Source organism: Mus musculus, chromosome 3 (assembly GCF_000001635.26).
Source record: "Mus musculus strain C57BL/6J chromosome 3, GRCm38.p6 C57BL/6J".
Classification (NCBI taxonomy): Eukaryota; Metazoa; Chordata; class Mammalia; order Rodentia; family Muridae; genus Mus; species Mus musculus.
In genome coordinates, this window is record NC_000069.6 from 87,463,458 (window position 1) to 87,484,330 (window position 20,873).

General features: G+C 41.0%; 1 protein-coding gene across 3 annotated transcripts in view; it reads left to right on the top strand.

The window, feature by feature from the left end:
• Fcrl5 (Fc receptor-like 5) overlaps positions 1-20,873 on the top strand; it is a 64,902-nt gene that overhangs the window by 27,681 nt on the left and 16,348 nt on the right. Inside the window, exon 13 of one of the 3 annotated variants that reach the window (XM_017319623.2) lies at positions 3,538-4,073. The exons of 1 other annotated variant lie outside the window; for it this stretch is intronic. The gene's annotated coding sequence lies outside the window, so the exon portion shown is untranslated. Of the gene's footprint in view, positions 1-3,537; positions 4,074-20,873 lie in introns of those variants that run through there. One more of the 3 variants, NM_183222.3, reaches the window with a different exon arrangement.

A 20,873-nucleotide genomic window follows, 5' to 3' on the forward strand; every position in this document is an offset into this window, starting at 1 on the left:
AAACAACTCACACACTAAGTTTGGCCCCAATACCTCTAAACAGCCACTTAGCAACACTTTTGAAGGAACTTTTACAACTTTTGCCAGAGATCCGGAAATGGAAGGTTGCCTATGTGCAGGCTTCTCCATACCTTCACTCCAAACCTCTTCATTCCTCCTGATCCCCAACTCATTTCTATCCTTGATCAGGCTAGCTTGCTTTCTCATTCTTGCTCCCCATTCCTTTGACTCTAAAAATACTCTCCAGACTTTGTTTCAGACTTAACTCACTCTTGTTCTCGATCCCTGCCTGGTGCCCTACTCTACCACACACTCTCCCGTTTGCTCCAGCTGGCAGCCTTGAACTTCTTAAACTCTACTTCCTAAAAAATAATTTATCTCTGATTTCTGCTTTTCCATTCTGATCTGCAACAGCTCTAAGCCAGCTGTGGCCAAAGACAGGCCCGGTGGTTACTAGATCCCTCCGTGCACAAACACAAGAGGGAGTGCTTAAGTGGGTCCATGCTGAGACATCTTTCCCTGAGGTACCATGATGGGTCTAGTTTAAAATAAACCATTTGGGGGCATGAGAAGGGGTTTGAGAAGAGAGTAGAGGCAGAGAAAGAGAAAGGACAGAGAAGGACAGAAGGAGGAGAGCGAAAGGGAGAAGAGGCCGGCCAAGAGACAGAGAGGGGGAGGGGGGAAAGAACAAAAGGAGAAAGAGGCCAGAGAGAAAGTCCAGAGAGAGAAAGGCCAGAGAGATGTGTGTGTGTGTGTCTGTGTGTGTGTGTCTGTCTGTGTGTGTATGTGTGTGTGTGTGTGTGTGTGTGTGTGTGTGTGTGTGTGTGTGTCTGTGTGTGTGCAAACAGTCCTTTCATAGCAAGTGAGGATTGTACCTGGCTGTTGCTAGAGAACTGTTGGGCAGAGCCTTGAAGAAATGCTATCATTGACTGTTTTTACAGAGGACCAGGGCTGGATTCCCAGCATTAATATGGCAGCTAACATCTGTAACTCCAAGATCCAACACTCCTACACAGACATACATCCAGGCAAAACACTAGAACAGATTAAAAACAACAACAACACAGATTAAAAATAAATAAATAAACAAATAGACATTATTTAAAAGAAGAGAGCCCATGAAATTGAGAGAGAAAGGTGGTGGTGGGTGGGAAGTAGAAGTGGGATTGCAGACAGGACCGGACTTGATCCAAATGCATCATATGTATTTAACACAACATTAAAAAACAGACTTAAACCATCAAGTAAAGTGAATAAAGAAATGAAAGAAAAAAAACTGGCCATTGTTAGCCCTCAAAGAAACCTGGGAAAATGGCTAACTGAGACCTATTTCACATATCAAACCCTGCTTCTGTCCACCAGTCTCCCTCAGTCCTTATTCACAAGAACCTGCTGTAGAATTGTTCTAGGAAGGAACTTCTACATTGCTGTTCATCACCAAAGGAGGTCAGGTCAGGAACTCACAGAAGGCAGGAACCTGGAGACAGAAGCTGATGCAGAGGCCATGGAGGGATGTTCCTTACTGGCTTACTTCCCCTGGTTTGCTCAGCTTGCTTTCTTATAGAACCCAAGACTACCAACCCAGGGATGGCACCACCCACAATGGGCCCCCCCACCCTGATCACTAATTGAGAAAATACCTTACTGCTGGATCTCATGGAGGCATTTCCTCACCTAAAGCTCCTTTCTCTGAGATAACTCCAGCTTGTGTCAAGTTGACACACAAAACTAGCCAGTACAATTACTTTAAAGATTTACAAAAGTAAAAAGTTAAGGACCACTACTTTAAAGATAGGTTTAGCTTTGTTTTTGCTACTATGATTATTAAGTTACAATGTAACCTCTTTGTTTGCTAGAACAAATAATTAAAAACAGATACAAATTGTCTAACTCAGATATGCTTTATAGATACTAGCTCTCAATCTTGTCAGAGATCTGCTAAATATTAAATGTTTAAGCTTGCTATGACAGACAGAGACTCCCAAATCCTAACAGTGACCCCCGCCCCAAGGTCTCCAAGAAGATATGGGCACAGCAGCAAAGGACTCTACCTGGCCTCTATCTCAGAGGTCTGATGACCACTGAGAAAGACTGCTCCATTGCCTTTCCTGCTGCCAGGGCTCGGCCTGGTCTATGGACAGAGGACACCTGGAGAATTAAATGTCTCATATTGCCTAAGACAAGATGAGTCATTTCTCCCATGTTCCTCCTCCACAGGAAAAGGCCTCTTATCTTCTGGGCCTAATGGCCAGACTGCCTCTACCCAAGTTTCGAAGGAGACCACAGAGACCTGGGAGAACTGTTTAGGTAGTAGACTATAGACTAACCTCTGTCATTTTAATTAATATATGATATCTAGACTATAATTAATTCTCCCCAGATTTCTGATTACATTGACAGCTAAACTAACTGCAGCTTGACAGCTAGAAAACAACTAACTCCTTACCCCAAGGTGATCCGCCAGCATATTAGCTCATTAGTCAATTTGTTAACTAGTTAAGACTACCAGATCTCGTAGTTTCATGATAAAAGATACACAAATTTCCCATGTAACCTTTTTGCAGATATAATCTTCTGCTACTTATCTAAAGAAAATCAGTTTACAGTGACTACTCCCCAGTGATTAGATTTATACCTTATGGTAAATAATTAAATAAAAGGCTTAAATATTTATAAAGCTCTAAATGGGGGTCTGGAAAGGTGTTTTGAGGTCAGTAATCATAAGATATAAAGGTTAGAGGACATACAAACTTAGGTGGTGATGAAAATTGATTCAAACTACAAAGTGCTTCAGATTCCTGCCCCTTGCTATGCCACTGTTAAATTGAGAGTTCAAAGGTTCAAAATGGAGTTCTGATAAATTAACTTAACTTTAATCAAACATCCCACTATACAGTTGAACTTTTGTAATCGCAGGTTCAAATTTCAAGTTTCCTCTGATTGTCTTTTAACTATAGGCTTAAGATGTTTCCCATGTTAACTCTATATGATCAGTTATCATATGCACGAGGTCAAGATTTTGAGTTTACTCTGATTGTCTCTTAAATGTAAACTTAAAAATGTTTCTCATTGTGCTAAATTAATATACATCTACACAGAGGAAAATAACTGGCTTGCCCCTTCTACTCCACAAAAGGTTTTTGTCTTCCCTAAGACTGTTTGTGCTGTTAAAAAATTATTATAAACTTATAACCTCCAGGAAACCCACTCAGATCTACCTCTCATGGACCAAGTAGGCTCTGTCTAGATAAGTACACCTGCCAGTCAATAGCCTAAGTTCCTACCTCTTACCTATTCCAGAGGGTGGAATTTCCCCCCTGTTCCCTGGGTTTAGGACTCCCCTCACCTCAACCTCCAAGGCCTAAGTGTTTCAAGTGTACACCTAAGAAAAAGTTTTTCTCCCAAACCTACTTCCTACTTAACTTTATTCTGCCTCCAATGTATGTGTGTGTGTGTGTGTGTGTGTGTGTGTGTGTGTGTGTGTGTGTGTTTCAGCATCTTGCCAAGTCCAGGCATTTACTCAAAATCTACATCCAGAACAGCTCCAGAGAAGAAACCCGAAGCTTCCTCAGTCTAATTTCACCGATGCTTCTACTGGGCCTGCACTTCCCTACCCACGGATGGCTCCACAGATCATGGACAGCAAGGAAACGGCCAACTCTCCTAAGACTGGGCCAACATCCCCATCTTCTCTTTGGTTTCCCAGAGCCACGCCACCCCAAAGTCAGCAGGAAGTTGCAAAAGATCACAACGACCCTATTCCTGTTTTGTAACCACCCCCAGCCTGAAGCAGGCTGAGCCAGACCTTGACCTTGCTGCCACTAAGAAGTTTACCTAGGGTGGAGCCTGCCTCCCTAGATCACTCTATTGTTCAACCACTGCCACTGTTCTCCATCAAGACACTGCTACCTGCTGGGAGGCCACTGAGCTATTCCAGAGACTACACCCTATCCTGCACATCGTCACCTGTAGCCTGTTCCAGGCTCCAAGAATGAATTGGCGGCAATGGGCCTCCCCCCTACCCCCTTTATAAGCGCATTTGCCATTAAACATTTGGGCTTTGATCAGAAACCTTGACTTAGCTCCATTTTTCTCTCAACCTCCTAGTTCCCCTCTCTTTTCAGCTCCAGCTTGCCTCCCAGGTGAAACCCGGTCCATGTGAGCCTCGGGTTGGCTTCCAACAGTCTGGCGTCCAAACAGGGACCTGAGGAATGGCAGAAAAATGCTGGAGGAAAGCTGCTTGGTATGGAGCTCCACGGGAAGAAAAAGAAAAGGATTGTATCGGGCACCAAAGCAACAGGTACACATGCTAGTGCTAGCCTAAAACTTCATTTTTAAAGTGTTGCTAGAGGTGCGGGAGGATATGGGCTAAGTTTGGAATCGGTGCTAACCTAGTTATAGTCTAATATTGCAAAAGAAACTTAAAAATTCTAAAATCTGTCCTCATGGCAAGATGAACAAAGCTCAGACTAGCCTCTGCGGGGCTTGTGTGACTTTCTTTTGTCTTGCAAACAGTGCCTAAGGAAGCTCTCAAAACTTGCCTCTCCTTGCCTTCAGGGAAAATTCCTTTTAGCTAAAAGAACACTGTTGCAGATCTATCCTGATGTTGTTCTAAATAAAGTTCAAATTCAAAGTTTATAAAAAGGTCAATCAGGCTGTAGAATTTATCAGGACATTGCCATTTGACTTGCCTACTTCATGTAAAGTTATTATAGATTTAAGAGTTTGTTTTTTCCTTTGCATCCAGAAAATTGTAAAGAGTTTGCTTCTAGTGAGCTTGTAATCATTGGAAAATTTTGCCTCTGGGTACGGCTAATATAACTTTACCTCATGTAAGAGAAATTCTTATTGTCTTTGCTTCAATACAAGACGCTAAGAGTTTGAATCTTTCAGTATATATTGTTTCCTAAGTGGAAAGTATTTTATTAGCTAATGCCTCTCAAGGGAAGTTTACTTTAAATCCTTGCTCTCACACAAGGAGCTTTTAAGTTCTGGGGAGTAGCTGTTGCTCCAGAAAAGATTCAGAGGCAATATCTTTTGAATACTTAGGGTTTTGGTTATACTATAAAATTGTGGTATAGAAAAATCTAAGAACAAAAAATTAATTTGCTTCAAAGTTTTATTTTCAAAAGCTTCCAGGAGATGTTAATTGGCTAAGACCTCACCTTAAACTCACCACAGCAGAACTTAAGCCTTTGTTAGGTGCTATTAAGTGAGACACAAATTAACTGGCAAAAAACAAAAGGCTTTGCAGAAAAGAAAGAAAGCTTTTATGATTGCTATCAATTATAATCAATGGTAATTAAATATTAGCTGCCTATTTTAGTTATTGGTCATTAAATGTGCCCACAGCAATTCCTTGGCAAGAGAAAACATTATTGTAAAGTCAGCTTTCTTCTCCTCCCGGCCGACCATTGGCCCACGTGGAGCCGGCCAGCTGCTGGCTGCTGCAGGGCAGGGCCTGGGGTACACAGCTTTCCCTGAGCAGTGGTGGTGTAGGAGGCTGCCAGAAAGCGGCCACCTTTATAGCGAACTCAGGGGAGGGCCTGAAGCACCGGTTGTGCGCGCTATTGCTCCTATGAGCATCCACTTGTCCCCATGGCCATATTTTTCCTGCTAGGACTCAGGGTGCTCTGCCACCCTTGCTTGGGCTTCCTAGCCTACAACAGATTGGGCTGCTTCAACCTCTATGGCCTGGGAGGAGGGCCGGAGGCAGGCAAGGCCGAGGTGTCGTTCACCCCAAAGCACAGTTTTAACATCCTATTAAGGCTGCTGTGGTGCTAATAAATAATTGTAAGATAAATTTGTATATTTTAGAAAACCTATAACAAAAATTGTGTCTTAAGAACCTGACAGCCCTTCCGGTCCACTCGAGCACCGGGGTGCCTTGCCAGCTGAGTCTCCCGACACCCGCAAGGGCCCACACAGGATTCCCCACAGGATCCTAAGACCTCTGGTGAGTGGAACACAGCGTCTGCCCCAATCCAATCGCGCGGAACCTGAGACTGCATTAACTAGGGAAGCAGACGATCCGGGCCTGACCTGGGGCACAAGTCCCTTCCGGTCCACTCGAGCACCGGGGTGCCTCGCCAGCTGAGTCTCCCGACACCCGCAAGGGCCCACACAGGATTCCCCACGGGATCCTAAGACCTCTGGTGAGTGGAACACAACTTCTGCCAGGAGGCAGTTTCGAACACCAGATATCTGGGCACCTTCCCTGCAAGAAGAGAGCTTGCCTGCAGAGAATACTCTGACCACTGAAACTAAGGAGAGAGCTAGCCTCCCAGGTCTGCTTATAGAGGCTAACAGAGTCACCTGAGGAACAAGCTCTAACTAGAGACAATTATAACAGCTAGCTTCAGAGATTACCAGATGGCGAAAGGCAAACGTAAGAATCCTACTAACAGAAATCAAGACCACTCACCATCATCAGAATGAAGCACTCCCACCCCACCTAGTCCTGGGCGCCCCAACACAACCGAAAATCTAGACCCAGATTTAAAAACATTTCTCATGATGATGGTAGAGGACATCAAGAAGGACTTTCATAACTCACTTAAAGAAATACAGGAGAGCACTGCTAAAGAGTTACAGGTCCTTAAAGAAAAATAGGAAAACACAACCAAACAGTTAGAAGTCCTTAAAGAAAAACAGGAAAACACATCCAAACAGGTGATGGAAATGAACAAAACCATACTAGAACTAAAAAGGGAAGTAGACACAATAAAGAAAACCCAAAGCGAGGCAATGCTGGAGATAGAAACCCTAGGAAAGAGATCTGGAACCATAGATGCGAGTATCAGCAACAGAACAAAAAATGGAAGAGAGAATCTCAGGTGCAGAAGATTCCATAGAGAACACCGGCACAACAATCAAAGAAAATACAAAATGCAAAAGGATCCTAACTCAAAACATCCAGGAAATCCAGGACACAATGAGAAGACCAAACTTACGGATAATAGGAGTTGATGAGAATGAAGATTTTCAACTTAAAGGGCCAGCAAATATCTTCAACAAAATAATAGAAGAAACCTTCCCAAATATAAAGAAAGAGATGCCCATGATCATACAAGAAGCTTACAAAACTCCAAATAGACTGGACCAGAAAAGAAATTCCTCCAGACACATAGTAATCAGAACAACAAATGCACTAAATAAAGATAGAATATTAAAAGCAGTAAGGGAGAAAGGTCAAGTAACATATAAAGGCAGGCCTATCAGAATTACACCAGAGTTTTCACCAGACTATGAAAGCCAGAAGAGCCTGGACAGATGTTATACAGACACTAAGAGAACACAAATGGCAGCCCAGGCTACTATACCCGGCCAAACTCTCAATTACAATAGATGGAGAAACCAAAGTATTCCACGACAAAACCAAATTCACACATTATCTTTCCAAGAATCCAGCCTTTCAAAGGATAATAACAGAAAAAAAAACAATACAAGGACAGAAATCACGCCCTAGAAAAAGCAAGAAAGTAATCCCTCAACGAACCAAAAAGAAGACTGCCACAAGAAAAGAATGCCAACTCTAACAACAAAAATAAAAGGAAGCAACAATTACTTTTCCTTAATATCTCTTAATATCAATGGACTCAATTCCCCAATAAAAAGACATAGACTAAAAGAATGGCTACACAAACAAGACCCAACATTCTGCTGCTTACAGGAAACCCATCTCAGGGAAAAAGACAGACACTACCTCAGAGTGAAAGGCTGGAAAACAATTTTCCAAGCAAATGGTCTGAAGAAACAAGCTGGAGTAGCCATTCTGATATCGAATAAAATCGACTTCCAACCCAAAGTTATCAAAAAAGAAAAGGAGGGCCACTTCATACTCATCAAAGGTAAAATCCTCCAAGAGGAACTCTCAATTCTGAATATCTATGTCCCAAATGCAAGGGCAGCCACATTCATTAAAGACACCTTAGTAAAGCTCAAAGCACACATTGCACCTCACACAATAATAATGGGAGACTTCAACACACCACTTTCATCAATAGACAGATCGTGGAAACAGAAACTAAGCAGGGACACAGTGAAACTTACAGAAGTTATGAAACAAATGGACTTAACAGATATCTACAGAACATTTTATCCTAAAACAAAAGGATATAACTTCTTCTCAGCACCTCACGGGACCTTCTCCAAAATTGACCATATAATTGGTCATAAAACAGGCCTCAACAGATACAAAAATATTGAAATTGTCCCATGCATTCTATCAGACCACCATGGACTAAGGCTGATCTTCAATAACAACATAAATAATGGAAAACCAACTTTCACGTGGAAACTGAATAACACTCTTCTCAATGATACCTTGGTCAAGGATGGAATAAAGAAAGAAATTAAAGACTTTTTAGAGTTTAATGAAAATGAAGCCACAACATACCAAACCTATGGGACACAATGAAAGCATTTCTAAGAGGGAAACTCATAGCTCTGAGTGCCTCCAAGAAGAAAGTGGAGAGAGCACACACTAGCAGCTTGACAAACCATCTAAAAGCTCTAGAAAAAAAGGAAGAAAATTCACCCAAGAGGAGTAGACGGCAGGAAATAATCAAACTCAGGGGTGAAATCAACCAAGTGGAAACAAGAAGAACTATTCAAAGAATTAACCAAACGAGGAGTTGGTTCTTTGAGAAAATCAACAAGATAGATAAACCCTTAGCTAGACTCACTAGAGAGCACAGGGACAACATCCTAATTAACAAAATCAGAAATGAAAAGGGAGACATAACAACAGATCCTGAAGAAATCCAAAACACCATCAGATCCTTCTACAAAAGGCTATACTCAACAAAACTGGAAAACCTGGACGAAATGGACAAATTTCTGGACAGATACCAGGTACCAAAGTTAAATCAGGATCAGGTTAACGATCTAAACAGTCCCATATCCCCTAAAGATATAGAAGCAGTTATTAATAGTCTCCCAGCCAAAAAAAAAAGCCCAGGACCAGACGGGTTAAGTGCAGAGTTCTATCAGACCTTCATAGAAGATCTAATTCCAGTTCTGCACAAACTATTTCACAAAATAGAAGTAGAAGGTACTCTACCCACCTCATTTTATGAAGCCACAATTACTCTGATACCTAGACCACAGAAAGACCCAACAAAGATAGAGAACTTCAGACCAATTTCTCTTATGAATATCGATGCAAAAATCCTCAATAAAATTCTCACTAACCGAATCCAAGAACACATTAAAGCAATCATCCATCCTGACCAAGTAGGTTTTATTCCAGGGATGCAGGGATAGTTTAATATACGAAAATCCATCAATGTAATCCATTATATAAACAAACTCAAAGACAAAAACCACATGATCATCTCGTTAGATGCAGAAAAAGCATTTGACAAGATCAAACACCCATTCATGATAAAAGTCTTGGAAAGATCAGGAAATCAAGGCCCATACCTAAACATGATAAAAGCAATCTACAACAAACCAGTAGCCAACATCAAAGTAAATGGAGAGAAGCTGGTAGCAATCCCACTAAAATCAGGGACTAGACAAGGCTGCCCACTTTCTCCCTACCTCTTCAACATTGTACTTGAAGTATTAGCCAGAGCAATTCAACAACAAAAGGAGATCAAGGAGATACAAATTGGAAAAGAAGAAGTCAAAATATCACTTTTTGCAGATGATATGATAGTATATATAAGTGACCCTAAAAATTCCACCAGAGAACTCCTAAACCTGATAAACAGCTTCGGTGAAGGAGCTGGATATAAAATTAACTCAAACAAGTCAATGGCCTTTTTGTACACAAAGGATAAACAGGCTGAGAAAGAAATTAGGGAAACAACACCCTTCTCAAAAGTCACAAATACTATAAAATATCTTGGCGTGACTCTAACTAAGGAAGTGAAAGATCTGTATGATAAAAACTTCAAGTCTCTGAAGAAAGAAATTAAAGAAGATGTCAGAAGATGGAAAGATCTCCCATGCTCAGGGATTGGCAGGATCAACATTGTAAAAATGGCTATCTTGCCAAAAGCAATCTATAGATTCAATGCAATCCCCATCAAAATTCCAACTCAATTCTTCAACGAATTAGAAAGAGCAATCTGCAAATTCATCTGGAATAACAAAAAACCTAGGGTAGCAAAAACTCTTCTTAAGGATAAAAGAACCTCTGGTAGAATCACCATGCCTGACCTAAAGCTTTACTACAGAGCAATTGTGATAAAACTGCATGGTACTGGTATACTGACAGACAAGTAGACCAATGGAATAGAATTGAAGACCCAGAAATGAACCCACACACCTATGGTCACTTGGTCTTCAACAAGGGAGCTAAAACCATCCAGTGGAAGAAAGACAGCATTTTCAACAAATGGTGCTGGCACAACTGGTTGTTATCATGTAGAAGAATGCGAATCGATCCATACCTATCTCCTTGTACTAAGGTCAAATCTAAGTGGATCAAGGAACTTCACATAAAACCAGAGACACTGAAAATTATAGAGGAGAAAGTGGGGAAAAGCCTTGAAGATATGGGCACAGAGGAAAAATTCCTGAATAGAACAGCAATGGCTTGTGCTGTAAGATCGAGAATCGACAAATGGGAACTCATGAAACTCCAAAGCTTCTGTAAGGCAAAAGACACTGTCAATAAGACAAAAAGACCACCAACAGATTGGGAAAGAATCTTTACCTATCCTAAATCAGATAGGGGACTAATATCCAACATATAAAGAACTCAAGAAGGTGGACTTCAGAAAATCAAATAACCCCATTAAAAATGGGGCTCAGAGCTGAACAAAGAATTCTCACCTGAGGAATACTGAATGGCTGCGAAGCACCTGAAAAAATGTTCAACATCCTTAATCATCAGAGAAATACAAATCAAAACAATCCTGAGATTCCACCTCACACCAGTCAGAATGGCTAAGATCAAAAATTCAGGTGACAGCAGATGCTGTCGAGGATGTGGAAACAGAGGAACACTCCTTCATTGTTGGTGGGATTGCAAGCTTGTACAACCACTCTGGAAATCAGTCTGGCGGTTCCTTAGAAAATTGGACATAGTACTACTGGAGGATCCCACAATACCTCTCCTGGGCATATATCCAGAAGATGTCCCAACCGGTAAGAAGGACACATGCTCCACTATGTAATGGGCCATCACTGGAACGAGAGGCCCATTGGACACGCAAACTGTATATGCCCCAGTACAGGGGAACGCCAGGGCCAAAAAAATGGGAATGGGTGGGTAGGGAGTGGGGGGGGGTATGGGGGACTTTTGGGATAGCATTAGAAATGTAATTGAGGAAAATATGTAATAAAAATATTTTTTAAAAAAAGATCCTGACAAAGTGTCTGTTCCTTGTTCCAAACAGCAATTAATTTGGTTATTACAGAATATTAATATTTGTTCTATTGCATACCATCATTTTAAATAAAATTGTCAATCATTATCCCAAAGATAAGTTAAAAAATTGTTTTTATGCATGCTTCTGTATCTTCTATAAATTCAAGCATGCATGCATTCCAATTACTCTATTTAAAAACAGCCCTTCTATGCTAGAAAGGTATATGTGAATTGGATCACACGCTTATTCTTTTGAGTTTCCCCCTGCTTCAGCACAGATAATTAAATTGTGTGCTGTAGATGGTGTTTTAAAATGTTGAATAATCAAGCTTTAATTTGTATATTTATCAATATATATCTCAGAGCTTACAATTGCTTAAAATTGTTCATCCCTCAGATGCTATTAATTCTCAAGTTTGCAATTGCTTATGCAACTCATAAGAAAAAAATGCTGTTCTTTTAAGAAGACTGTTTTTGGACAGTTAAGAATTTGTCCTGGGTTGCCTGGAAAAGACCCCCAGGATTTGCTTTTGTGTTATAGAGATTTACAAAAAGCTTTAGCTGATAAAGGATTACAGATAGCTCTTGAAAAGATATAAACTCCGGATCCTTATAATTATTTGTGTTTTAGACTTACTAATCAAGCTGTTTTCCCCCAGAAGATAGTTATTTGCAGAGACAACTTAAGGACTTTGAATGATTTTCAAAAATTGTTAGGTGATATTAATTGGTTTCACCTCTATTTAAAGCTTACTACAGGGGAGTTGAAACCTTTATTTGATATTCTTTAAGGGAGTTCTGATCCTACTCCCCAAGATCTTTAGCCTCAGAAGGATTGCTGGCCTTGCAACTAGTGGAAAAAGCTATTGAAGAACAATTTGTCACTTATATAGATTACTCTTTGCCTTTACTTCTGTTAATTTTTAATACGTTTCATATGCCTACAGGATTGTTATGGCAAAAGTCTCCTCTAATGTGGATACATTCGAGGATTTCTCCTAAACGTAATATCTTGCCATATTATGAAGCAGTAGCTCAGATGATTATCCTTGGAAGGAAGCAGGTGCTAACTTATTTTGGCAAAGAGCCAGATATTCTTATTCAGCCTTACAGCGTAGGTCAAGACACTTGGGTAAAACAGCACAGTACAGATTTGTTGCTTGCTCAAATAGGGTTTAAAGGAACTATAGACAGCCACTACCCTCAAGATAAGTTGATAATTTTTTTTAAATGTATATGAGGTGATATTTCCTAATATGACCTCTTTACTACCTTTACACAATGCTGTTCTGGTGTTTACTGATGGCTCCTCTAAAGGGCAAGCTGGATATCTTATAAATAATCAACAGGTAATCATAAAGACTCCTGGCCTCTCAGTTCAATTAGAAGAATTAACAGCAGTACTGAATGTCTTTCAGTCTGTGAATGAGGCTTTTAATATCTTTACTGATAGTTTATATGTTGCACAATCGGTACTCTTATTGGAGACCTGTGGTACGTTTAACTTTAATACGCCAGCAGAATCCCTGTTTTCACAATTGCAAAACATCATTCTTGCCCGAAAACACCCGTTCTATATTGGCCACATACGATCTCATTCTGGTCTTCCTGGACCTTTAGCTGAAGGCAATGATTGCATTGACAGAGCTCTAATAGGGGAGTTCTTAAATTCAGATCCTGTTGCTTTGGCCAAAGGTGATCATGAAAAATTTCATCTCTCTAGCCATACCTTAAGGCTCCAACATAAGATCACCGAGGAGCAGGCAAGAATAATTGTAAAACAATGTCCTAAATATATTACATTATCTCCAGTGCCACATTTAGGAGTTAATCCACGAGGTCTTATGCCTAATCATAGTTGGCAAATGGATGTAACTCATTATGCAGAATTTGGAAATTTAAAATATATACATGTTTGTATTGACACTTGTTCAGGATTTCTTTTTGCTTCTCTACTTACTGGAGAGGCCTCTAAAAACGTAATTGATCATTGCCTACAAGCCTTTAATGCTATGGGATAGCCTAAATTTATTAAGACAGATAACGAGCCATCCTATTCTAGCAAAAATTTTACTTCATTTTGTAAAGAATTTGGCATCAAACATAAAACTGGAATTACTTATAACCCCATGGGACAAGGAATAGTTGAACATGCTCATCACACTTTTAAAAATTGGCTATATAATCTCGATCTTTATATATTCAAAACAGTAATGGTTTAAGATAATATTTTGATATTTTTGGAGAATGTGTGTGTCAAATTGTAAAAAATTTGCTCTTGGTGTCCTTAGTTCCTACCTGTTTCCACATAATGGTGTTAATTCTTGAGGACCTATACTGAATAAATTGCTGCAAATGAATGCTCTTATTTCTGATTAATAAATAAATTATGCACATGTGACTATTAATAACTTTTCAAGCTTTCTAGTTGCAACCGCTCTTCAAGAGAAACAATTGAAAGTGTAATTAGTCACTGCCCTTGTTACATTAAAACTGACTTTAACAGTCAAGTATTTGAGATGTTTTGTCAACAATTTAATAATTCTCAAAGACAGGGTATTGTGGAACTTTAAAAACTCTTCTTCTTAAAAAACAAAGAAAGGGGGAAATTATATCCCTGTGCACATTATTTAATATATCCCCATGCACATTATTTAAATCATACTTTTATTTTAAGAATTTTGAAATTTGGATGTCAAAGAACTTAATAAATGCCTCATAGTATCTTAAAACCAGACATAATCATGTCTAGGTGAGATGAAAAGGATCTACTTATTGGCATATGGCTTGATCCTGAACAGCTACCTTATTGGGAAAGGAAAAAGCATAGGTTCTCTTCACAGAACGCTGCAGAAGCATGACGGCTAATTCATGTGACAAGCTGACAGGTGAGTTCGCTGAGTGCCCTGACTGTAGTGACAAGAAAGCTGAATTGGGTATATGTTTTTGACCCACCTTTGCTTGCCATTTTCCCAGTGTGGACAGGCTAAGCTGCCTTGCTTCAAGCTTTTTAAACCTTATGGGACATAGAACATTAGAGACTGTGTAGTCTGACTTAGAAAGATTAGTCACAAGAAAGAGTTATAGTGATTCTTCTCCTTCCCTCATTGTGACCAGTTATTCTAACTCAATCTTGGACTGGTCTAGTAATAATTCCAGTATTAGAGAATCCTAGGGAAGATAGCTAAAATCTTAATTACCTAGCAAAGTTAATTTGGAGCACAGCCTCCACTCCCAGAGAAGCTGCAACCTTTCTGCAATTCTCAAAGCCACCTCCCCTACACCAGGAGCTCATAGTCTAAGCTTGATCGTTGCTAATTTGCAATTGAATGGCGTACCTGGACTTCCCCAAAGAAGCTTTTGTACTTTCACTGTCTCAACTTTGTTTTTCAAGCAGGTCAGCCAATGCCCTTCAGCCTGACTGCAGCAGGTGTGCAGCCTTGCCTCCAACAGCGCAGGTGGCAGTTATTAATCTTCATGAAGAAGCATTCTAAGTGCATATTGTGGCTTTGGACTGAATTGGGAATAAGGTGTGCTAATGAGTGCCAGACAGTCAAAGATGGGCACCCAGATCTTGGAACCATACCAATCTAAGACAGAGGTACATGCCAAAAGGCCGTGGTTGTTGATAACACACCACAGAGCCATGTTTTGTGTGAAATATAACACAAACAGCTGCATGTAGCCTCCAAGATGGAATTGGATGGTTCGGGAAAATCGAAGATTTCCTAAGACAGGCGCAGCCGCCAGCCACCATAAGTCCCAGGCAGGACTAAAGAGCATAAATAAATTTTATGCCTCAGTCCAGCTTTTTTTTAATATTAATAACGGGGGGGGGGGGATTGTAACTACCCCCAGCCTGAAGCAGGCTGAGCCAGACCTTGACCTTGCTGCCACTAAGGAGATTACCTAGGGTGGAGCCTTCCTCCCTAGATCACTCTATTGTTCAACCTCTGCCACTGTTCTCCTTCAAGACACTGCTACCTGCTGGGAGGCCACTGAGCTATTCTGGAGACTACACCCTATCCTGCACGTCACCTGTAGCCTGTTCCAGGCTCCAAGAATGAATTGGTGGCAATGGGCCTCCCCCTACCCCCTTTATAAGCGCATTTGACATTAAACATTTGGGCTTTGATCAGGAACCTTGACTTAGCTCCACTTTTCTTTCGACCACCTAGTTCCCCTCTCTTTTCAGCCCCGGCTTGCGTCCATGTTAGCTGCGGGTCGGCTTTCAACACTTTCACCATCACTGCCGCAGACCCTCTGGGTCCCTTTGTCTGTGTGGAACGAGTCTCTGGGCAGGTGGACAAGGCGTCAGCGGGTGACAGACAGACCAACACGGGAGATTGTGTAGAATCTGAATGTATTCTCACAAAGTGAACACCAGTCTTATATAGTACAGAAAATACAAAAAGGTAGCAGGCAAAGAACATTGAAGTTACCTGATACAAAACAAAGGAATGACTTCAAAAGGATTTAGAGGAACCAGGTAGATGTTTACAGTAAAGATAAAGCAGTCCTGCCTAGGGTCAGCTTAGTGACAGGTAAGGATTTCACACTCTAGTGCTATACCTTTGAACCTTGTGAAAGCTAGCACCAGGGGGTTCTTCTCTTAGCAGGCCTCATGAATAATGCAACATCACAAACCCCTCCCCTCCCCATTTCCTAGGCCTTGCCAAACTCCCACATGAGTGTAACTTTTAAGTAACTGGAGAATCTCCATTTGTCAGGAGAATTCACCAACTTGCTTCTAATATGCAATGCAGCCTATACTGAAGATTTCTATCTCAGTGGGATTCCCTGGCTCTATTATGGTATTCCCTTGTTTGGGTGAGATTTGCTACTGTCCTTAGTAAATATTTTGAAGACCAGCTCTTAGCTACTGGCTCCGTCCTTTGTAATGCTCAATTAGTAACTGAATAGGTTAACTTCCTTACTGCATTCTTACAGGATTCTAAGCTCAGCTTCTGGGACCTGGAAACACTAGGGAGACTTAACTATATATAACAGAATTTAATCTTAAAAGGCATTTATAATAAAATATGAAAAGAGAGCTCATAGTTCCATACACCAGACTAACGCGGGAATAGAGTATGAGTATATGGGTAAATGAGAACGCCAAAGCTCCAGGAGGTGAGTTTCCGTAAAACTCTTTTCCTCGTTGAGTGCTTACAGACTTTCAGCCTGTCAAACAGACTTGACCGGAGGGTGTGGCATATCGCCTCTTTCTAGTTTCTTAATTTTTTAAATTAAACCAAAATGGAGGAATGTTAGCATTTCTTCTAAGCTCCACCCAACAGTTACCTAGGAACAGCCAGGTACCAGTCTGGCTTGCTATAAAAAGACTGTTTCTTTCTCTCTCTCTCTCTCTCTCTCTCTCTCTCTCTCTCTCTCTCTCTCCCTCTCTCTCTCTCTCTCTCTCTCTCTGAATGTTTCCAGGATCAAATTCTGAAGTTTCCAGCAACCATAACAGTATTACACACTGAACAGTTTTTATGCATTGGGTTCATTTCTAAGGCCTGTAAGTAAAAACATATTTTCTCCCTTAGCACTACACCTGTGTATATGACTGCAGCATATATGAAGACAATGAAAGGGAACAAAGATACTGTCCACACTAGGAAGATAACAGGTATTATGCAGATACAGATATATACACAGCACACACATACCTGCATGTAGATACACGTGTCTTCACAGTAATTCTATATGCAGATAGTGAGATGGCTCCCATCATACAGATGAGAAACAGAGGCCAGGGAAGCTGAGTGCTGTGGCCCTGGCATAGTGGTGGCAAGGCATACCCAGGGCAAGGCATGGTACCTCTGCCTCCCTACAATGTGTGGCAATAATCTAAGATCAAACAACTAACAGAATAGAAAGCAGCATCCTTCCCTTGAGTGCCCTCAGCAGCATGGCAAGCTGCTGTTGGGTAGGCTGGTCAGGGAAAGGATGGAAGGCAGAGGGTGACCTCACTATACAGGACACAGAGTCCTCTAAGCAGCACCCACATCTTAATTCTCCATTTCTTTGTACAGTGGCCTCTGAACTCAGGGTCCCTACAGATACAGTGAGTGTTCTGACGCCACAGGCGTCCCTTGTGGCCCTGCCAGCTCTGCCTTTACCCTGATGCTTCATCTTCCAGGTATCTTGTCATTTACTCCCATGAAGCTGACAAGAATCACAGACTATAGGCTCCAGAAGTCGGTTACCTCAGCACCCCATAGATGAATCCACAGACCTCCCACCTCCTGCCTCAGCTGGTACACCCTTAGCATTCTCCTCAGGAGAGAGAGTGCTCTTTGGTGAGGCTTCGGTGCATCCTCCACTCTCTGTACCAAGTGGCCAGGTCTCAGGGCCCTTCTGAGCTCCCACCAACCCCCAGGGATAGTCATATCTCCTGGCTTCCTCAGTGACCTTCAGTTTTGATGGCTGTTGCTCTCCTAGATTAGGACCATTCAACTGTATCTGGAAGTCCTGTTCTAGGGGAACATGGTGTCAGCCGGGTGGCCCTCTGTACTGCTCCACCAAATGGGAACACACACTCTGGACCTCGGACTCATGAGGAACTCCTTATGGCTCGGCTGCATTTACTCTCTTCTGATTGTCTAAAAGTTAAGGTCAGCACCTGGTGTGAAAGTCAGGATCAGCAGCACCTAGGACTCCATAGTCCATGTTGAGCTGTAAAAAGTACTGTGCAAATGTAGGTAAACCATGAGGAAGAGAGCAATATGGAATCCTATACGCAAGAAACCCAGAAGCACCCTGCTCTTTCCCAAGTGAAATGTGAGAACATCTGGGCAGGAAAGACTGTCTGCCCAGAGTTAGGGCTTCAACTTTCCATGCGCTCGTGATCACCCAAGGACGTGGTGGACATGCAGGTGCTCATCCCAAGCCTGGGTAGAGCCTGAGATTCTGCATCTCTAATAAGCTTCCAGATGGTACTGGGATCTAATAAGCGTCCTTGTTGATTTTCTCAAAGAACCAGCTCCAGGTTTTGTTGATTCTTTGTATAGTTCTTTTGTTTCTACTTGATTGATTTCAGCCCAGAGTTTGAATATTTCCTGCCACCTCTCCTCTTGGGTTTATTTGCTTCTTTTTGTTCTAGAGCTTTCAAGCGTGCTGCTCCAGTTTCTTTTTGGAGGCACTCAGCTATGAGTTTTACACTAAGCACTGCTTTCATTGTGTCCCATAAATTTGGGTACATTGTTCCTTCATTTTCATTAAATTCTAAAAAGTCTTTAATTTCTTCCTTTATTTCTTCCTTGACCAAGTTATCATTGAGTGGGGCATTGTTCAGCTTCCATGTGTGTGTGGGCTTTCTGTTGTTTTTGTTGTTATTGATGACCAGCCTAAGTCTGTGGTGATCTGATAGAATGCATGGGATTATTTCAATCTTCTTGTATCTTTTGAGGACTGTTTTGTGACCAATTATATGGTTAATTTTGGAGATGGTACCATGAGGCACTGAGAAGAAAGTATATTCTTTTGTTTTAGGATAAAATGTTCTATAGATATCTGTTAAATCCCTTTGGTTCATAACTTCTGTTGCTTTCACTGTGTCTCTGTTTAGTTTGTTTCCATGATCTGTCCATTGATGAGAGTAGGGTGTTGAAGTCTCCCACTATTATTGTGTGACGTGCAATATGTCCTTTGAGCTTTAGTCAAGTTTCTTTTATGAATGTGAGTGCCCTTGCATTTGGAGCATAGATGTTCAGAATTGAGAGTTCATCTTGGTAGATTTTTCCTTTGACCAGTAGGAAGTGTCCTTTCTTATCATTTTTTTTTGATAACTTTTGGTTGAGAGTTGATTTTATTCGATATTAGAATGGCTACTCCAGCTTGTTTCTTGGGACTATTTGCTTGGAAAAATGTTTTCCAACATTTTACTCTGAGGTAGTGTCTGCCTTTTTCACTGAGGTGTGTTTCCTGTATGCAGCAAAGTGTTGGGTCCTGTTTATATATCCAGTCTGTTAGTCTTTGTCTTTTGGGGGAAATTGAGTCCATTGATGTTAAGAGATATTAAGGAAAATAAGATTGTTACTTCCTGTTAATTTTATCGTTAGAAGTGGAATTATGTTTATGTGATTATCTTCTTTTGGGTTTGTTGAAAGATTACTTTCTTGCTTTTTCTGTGGTGTAGTTTCCCTCCTTGCGTTGGTGTTTTCCATCTATTATCCTTTGCAGGGCTGGATTTATGGAAAGATTATGTAAATTTGGTTTTGTCATGGAATATCTTGGTTCCTCTGTCTATGGTAATTGAGAGTTTTGCTGGGTATAGTAGCCTGGACTGGCATTTGTGTTCTCTTAGGGTCTGTATGAGATCTGCCCAGGATCTTCTAGCTTTCATAGTCTCTGGTGAGAAGTCTGATGTAATTCTGATAGTTCTGCCTTTATTTGTTACTTGACCCTTTTCCCTTACTGCTTTTAATATTCTTTCTTTGTTTAGTACATTTGGTATTTTGATTATTATATGACAGGAGGAATTTCTTTTCTGGTCCAGTCTCTCTGGGGTTCTGTAGGGTTCTTGTATGCTCATCAGCATCTCTTTCTTTAGGTTAGGGAAGTTTTCTTCTATAATTTTGTTGAAGATATTTACTGGTCCTTTAAGTTGGGAATCTTCACTCTCTTCTATACTTATTATCCTTAGGTTTGGTCTTCTCTTTGTGTCCTGGATGTTTGGGGTTAGGAGATTTTTGCTTTTTGCATTTTCTTTGACTGTTGTGACAATGTTTTCTAAGGTATCTTCTGTACCTGATATTCTCTCTTCTATCTCTTGTATTCTGTTGATGATGCTTGCATGTATGACTCCTGATCTCTTTCATAGGTTTTCTAACTGCAGGATTGTCTCCTTTTGTGATTTCTTTATTGTTTATATTTCTATTTTTTAGGTCTTGGATGGTTTGGTTCATTACTTTCGCTGGTTTGATTGTGTTTTCCTATAATTCTTTAAGGGATTTTTCTGTCTCCTCTTTAAGGGCTTCTAGCTGTTTACCTGTGTTCTCCAGTATTTCTTTAAGGGAGTTATTTATGTCCTTCTTAAAGTCCTCTATCACCATCATGAGAAGTGATTTTTAGATCTGATCTTGCTTTTCTGGTGTGCCAGGACTTGCTATAGTGGGAGAATTGGGATCTGATGATGCCAAGTAACCTTGGTTTCTGTTGCTTATGTTCTTACGCTTGCCTCGCACCATCTGATTATCTCTAGTGCTACCCTCCCTATCTGACTGGAGCCTGTCCTTCCTGTGATCCTGGGTGTGTCAGAGCTCCTGGGAGTCAAGCTGTCTCTGGGACCCTGAGATCCTGGTGTGACCAAGCTCCTGGATCCTGGGATCCTGAGATCCTGTAGTCCTGAGCGTGTGAGTGCCTGGGAGTGGATCTTCCTTTGGGTGTTGTGGAACTGGCTGTGGATTTTGCGCCCAAGGTCTGCTCAGGGCACTGGCCCAGATCTGAAGGTGAATTTTTGTTTCTTAACCCGTTCTGTCTGTCTGTGTTTTTTGATTGGAAAATTGAGGCCGTTGATATTAAAATTATTTATTTAAATATG